The sequence below is a fragment of the Diadema antillarum genome, unplaced genomic scaffold (genome assembly GCF_040938485.1).
Source record: "Diadema antillarum isolate AM-2024a unplaced genomic scaffold, OU_Dant_1.0 seq00000013_RagTag, whole genome shotgun sequence".
NCBI lineage: Eukaryota > Metazoa > Echinodermata > Echinoidea > Diadematoida > Diadematidae > Diadema > Diadema antillarum.
The window spans coordinates 696,464-703,080 of NW_027271133.1; positions in this window are offsets into that span (position 1 = coordinate 696,464).

Below are 6,617 nucleotides of genomic sequence, written 5' to 3' on the forward strand. Positions count from 1 at the left end.
CTTAACTGTTTTTTTTTTCTGGTTTCAAATGGTTTTTTACCTGGTCTCAACTGGCTGTACTAGTTTCAACTGGTTTTAACTGGTGTCATCTGGTTTCAACTGGTCTCAACTTGCTTTAACTGGTTTGAACTGGTCTCAACTGGTTTTAACTGGGTTCAAATGATTTCAACTGGTTTGAAACTGGTCTCAACTAGTTTTCAATTGGTTTCATCTGATTTCAACTGGTTTGAACTGGTCTCAACTTTTTTAACTAGTTTAAACTGGTTTGAACTGGTTTCATCTGGTTTCAACTGGTTTGAACTGCTCTCAACTGGTTTTAACTGGTTTCATCTGGTTTCAACTGGTCTCAACTTGTTTTAACTGGTTTGAACTGGTCTCAACTGATTTTAATTGGGTTCATCCGGTTTGATCGGGTTTGATCTGGTCTCAACAGGTTTTAATTGGGTTCACCTGATTTCAACTGGTTTGAACTGGTCTCAACTAGTTTGAACTGGTTTCATCTGATATCAACTGGTTTAAATTGGTCTCAACTTTTTTTAACTCGTTTCCACTGGTTTGAACTCGTTTCATCTGGTTTCAACTGGTTTGAACTGCTCTCAACTGGCTTTAACTGGTTTCAACTGGTCTCAACTGTTTTGAATTGGTCTCAACTGGTTTTAACTGGTTTCAACTGGTCTCAACTGATTTGGACTGGTTTCAGCTGGCCTCAACTGGTTTGAAACTGGTTTCAACTGCTCTCAGCTGGCCTCAACTGGTTTGAACTGGGTTCAACTGTTCTCAGCTGGTTTTAACTGGTTTGAACCGGTCTCAACTGGTCTTAACTGCTTTTTTTCCGGGTTTCAAATGGTTTTAACTGATCTCAACTGGTTGTACTAGTTTTCAACTGGTTTTTACTGGTTTCATCTGGTTTTAACTAATTTGAAAGGGTCTCAACTGGTTTCAATTGGTTTCATCTGGACTCAACTGGTTTTAATTGGGTTCAACTGGTGTCAACTGGTTTTAACTGGTCTCAACTGGTTTCAAACTGGCCTCAACTGTTCTCGACTGGTCTTAACTGGTTTTTTTTTCTGGTTTCAAATGGTTTTACCTGGTCTCAACCGGTTGTACTAGTTTCAACTGGTTTTAACTGGTTTCATCTGGTTTCAAACTGGTCTCAACTTGCTTTAACTGGTTTGTTAGATAGAGACCGTACAAGACATGGTGGCGGTGTGGCTGTATATATTTCCAAAAGATTCAACTATAAAATAAGAGACGATTTGAATTCATCTATTTTAGAATGCCTTTGGTTTGAATTGAATTATCCAAATAAGCCTTCCATCCTTGTAGGGGAATTTTACAGACCTCCGAATTCTCACGCTGATTTTCTTTGACGAATTAGAGAGGACTTTGGACTCTGCTCTCTCGGAACATATGAGTTGTACAGTATTATATTAGGTGATTTCAATTGTAATTATATGCCACACCAACATGATGTGAATGCCGAAAAAGTTATGTTTTATACAAATATGTACGGACCAAGTCAGTTACAAATACTGCTTCTACTTTTACTGCTTTTACTTTAATTGATTTGATATTTGTATCAAAGAACTTTACAGTGAATGGGGAATATTTGAGACTAGCATTAGTGATCATTATTTGGTATATGCTATTCGGGAATTCAGTGCAAAGATCCATCAAAAATCTGAATGTGCGTAATTTCGCTCATTAATAAATCTTAATGAGGAGGAATTTTATAGTGATTTGAGAAGTGCTCCGTGGCAGGTCATAAAAGATATAGACGACGTTGATGATACGTGGGATATGTGGTTGACTCTTTTCAATAATGTTGTCAACAAGCATATACCTTTGCGCAAAAAGCGGATAAGAAAACATGCATGTCCATGGATATCTGATGAGGTTGTTAAGCTCATGACGGAACGTGATAAAGTTCTCAAAGCTCCTAAAACTAACAACAGCAATGATCTTTGGAATACCTATAAATATCTAAAAAACAAAGTTACTCATCTCATGAGAATAAGAAAAAAACAGTATAACACTGACCAAATTTTACAAAATCGTAACAGCAGTAAAAAAATGTGGAAGAGCTTGAGGGAATTTACGCCTAAATCATCACCCATTTCTCCCAATACCATAAAGGTTGATGATGCAGAAGTATCGGACAACGCAAGTATTGCTGAAACATTCAACAATTTTTTCATATCTAATGCTACTAAAATTACAAAAGATCTGCAGAGAAATACTTCTCAAATGATATTAGATGAGGACAAAGGCTTTGTTCCTTCTCATTCTCAATTTAAATTAAGTATGATAACGAAAGATTTTGTATTTAGACAGTTCGAGCTTCTTGGCATAGATAAAGCAACCGGAGAAGGTCACATCGGCTACAAACTTTTAAAGATGACAAAGAATGTTATTGCAGAATCTCTTTGCGATATTATTAACAAATCCCTGTCTACGGGAGTTGTTCCACATGAACGGAGAAAGGCTCTTGTAGTACCAATATTTAAAGCAGGAGATATTTTTTCGTTGAATAACTATCGCCCCATCTCAATCTTACCAACAGTGAATAAAATTATCGAAAGGACCGTACATCAACAACTGAGCGAATTCATGAATGCGAATGATTTACTACACCCTAATCAATCTGGTTTCAGACCATTTCATTCCACATCAACTGCTCTTGCAAAACTTGTGAATCAGTGGTCTTTGAATATAGATAATCAAATTTCTGGAGTTGAATTCATAGATCTTCGGAAGGCATTTGACGAACCTTGCACAGATTTGTAACGAGTAACAAAATCGACGAAATCGACAGAACAAATACCAGGAATTTTCTCTCCTTGCATGCCAGATCGAATATACTTGCCCGATGTTTCTCTACTTTGCGTCGTTACCTATCAAATACCCAATTTACTGGAAATTCCGTGAAACTTTCATTATGGGCTAATTCGATTTCATCACCGTTATAACACCGAGAGTCATTACACAGACTCATTTCGTTTTAAAACATGATTGTGAACCAAATTGTCTACTTTGATCTTAATTTGTAAAGTCATGCTATAGCATTTTCTTGTATTTCTTTTAAACTTGTGAATTGCGTCATTAGAAAGGAAAACGAAATTCCCAATTCAATGATTTGTTTCCTTTCAACAAAGAGGGAAGAGCTCTCTTCAGATTTACAAAATTCGCGGTGAATGAAAACATTGCTACATATAATTTGCTATATTTTATGTCATTGGTAGTAATGACGCAAAGATAAGAAACCCTACGACACGCAATTAAAGGATAGAGAAGAAAAAAAGGCCTTTCATTCGTTCTATTACTTTCAAATACTTTGGTACTTGTGGCAACTACAATAGACTATCAAGCATCTTATATTGGTCATCTATCATTCACCTGAATTCCTAACACACTCTTTCTTGAAAATTGATTATTTCTCTACCTTGCACGAAAATTTGACGGTTTACGTTGGAAACGGTTTCGAACCCGTTTTCAATGTAATGTACGATTTACCCAATAACGGATTTTGTCTAACCTTGCACAGATTTCTAGCGAGTAACAAAATCGACGAAATCAACAGAACAAATACAAGGAATTTTCTCTCCTTGTATAACACATGGAATATACTTGCACGATGTTTCTCTACTTTGCGTCGTTTGCTACCAAATACCAAATTTACTTGAAATTAAGTGAAACTTTCATTATGAGCTAATTCGATTTCATCACCGTATAACACCGAGAGTCATTTAACACCGAGAGTCATTACACAGACTCATTTCGTTTTAAAACATGATTGTGAACCAAATTATCTACTTTGATCTTAATTGTAAAGTTATGCTATAGAATCACTATTTCTTGTATTCACGCAGTTCTTTTAAACTTGTGAATTGCGTCATAAGAAATGAAAACGAAATTCCCAATTCAATGATTTGTTTCCTTTCATCAAAGAGGGAAGAGCTCTCTACCAGATGAAATTCGTGGTGAATGAAAACATTGCTACATATAATTTACATTATTTTACCTCATTGGTAGTAATGACGCAAAGAGAAGACACCCTACGACACGCAATTAAAGGATAGAGAAGAAAAAAGGCCTTTCTATTACTATTACTTTCTTCTTTCTATTACTATCACGTTCTATTACTTTCAAATACTTTGGTTCTTGTGGCAAACTACAATTCAAACACACTCTTATTTGAAAAATAATTATTTCGTTTACTTGCACGAAAATTTGACGGTTTTACGTTGAAAACGGTTTCAAACCCGTTTTCAAAGTAATGTACGATTTACTCAATAACGGATTTTTGTAATTTTGTCGAACCTTGCACAGATTTGTAACGAGTAACAAAATCGACGAAATCGACAGAACAAATACCAGGAATTTTCTCTCCTTGCATACCAGATCGAATATACTTGTCCGATGTTTCTCTACTTTGCGTCGTTACTACCAAATACCCAATTTACTGGAAATTCCGTGAAACTTTCATTATGGGCTAATTCGATTTCATCTTCCGTTATAACACCGAGAGTCATTACACGGACTCATTTCGTTTTAAACATGATTGTGAACCAAATTGTCTACTTTGATCTTAATTTGTAAAGTCATGCTATAGAATCACTATTTTCTTGTATTTACGCAGTTTCATTTAAACTTGTGAATTGCGTCATAAGAAATGAAAACGAAATTCAAGATTTGTTTCCTTTCAACAAAGAGCTTTGTAATAAATTCACAAAATTCGCGCTTTGTTACATATGTCGTTACATATAATTCACTATATATTGCGTCATTTTAAGTAATGACGCAAAGATAAGAAACCATAGGACACGCAATTAAAGATAGAGAAGAAAAAGGGCATTTCATTCCCTCTATTACTTTAAAATTCTTTGGTACTTGTGGCAAACTGCAAGTAATTAGACTATCAAGCATCTAAAATTGGTCATTTGTCATTCACGAATTCATAACGTTCCCTTTTTTGATAATCAATTTTTTCGTATACCTTGCCCGAAGTTTTAACGGTTTTACACGTTGGGAATGGGTTCAAGCCCGTTTTCAATGTAATGTACAATTGTTCATTTGCCATTCACTTGAATTCATAGCGTTCTCTTTCTTGATACCAATTATCTAGTGCACCTTGCACGAAAATTTAACGGTTTTATACCATTGGGAACAGGTTCAAGCCCGATTTCAATGTCATGTACGATTCACCCAGTAACGGATTTCTTTCTCCGATGTTTCTCTACTTTGCGTCGTTACTGCCAAATACCCAATTTACCGTAAATTCAATGAAATTCGAAAATTGTGCTAATTCGATTTCAGCACCGTTATAATGCCGACACTCATTACACAGACTTTGAAACCATGATCGTGAACCAAATTGTCTGATCTCTATTTGTCATGCTATAGATCACTATTTTCTTGTATTCATGCAGTTTCTTTTAAACTTCTGATTTGCGTCATAAGAAATGAAAAACAAAATTTACATTTTTAATGATTTGTTTCCTTTCAAGAAGAAGAAAGAGCTTTTCTACCAGATTCACATAATTCGCGGTGTGTGAAAACATTGTTACATATAATTTACTATACATTGCGTTATTGGTTGTAATGACGCAAAGATAAGAAACCATAGGACACGCAATTAAAGGATAGAGAAGAAAAAAGGCATTTCATTCGTTCTATTACTTTCAAATACTTTAGTACTTGTGGCAAACGGCAATAGACTATCATGCATCTTACATTGGTCATTTATCATTTACTTGAATTCACAGCGCAGTCTTTCTTGAAAATTAATTATTTCGTTACGTTGCACGAAAAATTGACGCTTTTACGTTGGAAATGGTTTCAAACCTATTTCAACGTAATGTACGATTACCTAATAACTTATTTTTATTCAAATTTATGAAGTTCTTCCGTCGTGATGTTTTCATTGCAACTGATTGACAAATTGCCCTACATCGACGTAAATAAGCACTGAATTGATCAGTGTTTTAGTAGTAGCCATGATTTTTATCATGGCTACTACTAAAACACTGATCAATTCAGTGCTTATTTACGTCGATGTAGGGCAATTGTCAATCAGTTGCAATAACTTATTTTTGTTTTGTCGAACCTTGCAGCAGATTTCTAGCAAGTAACAAAATCGACGAAATCGACAAAACAAATACAAGGAATTTCTCTCCTACATACCAGATCGAATATACCGATGTTTCTCTACTTAGCGTCGTTGCTACCAAATACCCAATTTACTGAAATTTAGTGAATTTTCATTATGGGCTAGTTCGATCTCATGACCGTTCGAGAATCATTACACAGAATATTTTGTTTTAAAACATGATCGTGAACCAAATTGTCTACTTTGATCTTAATTTGTAAAGTCATTCTATAGAATCACTATTTTCTTGTATTCACGCAGTTTCTTTAAAACTGTGAATGCGTCGTAAGAAATGAAAAAGAAAGTCCGAATTCAATGATTTGTTTCCTCTCAACAAAGAAGAAAGAGCTTTGCACCTAATTCACAAAATTCGTGCTGTGTTACATATGTTGTTACACATAATTTAATATACATTGCGTCATTGGCAAAGACACAAAGGACAAAAACCGCAGGACACGGAATCAAAGAT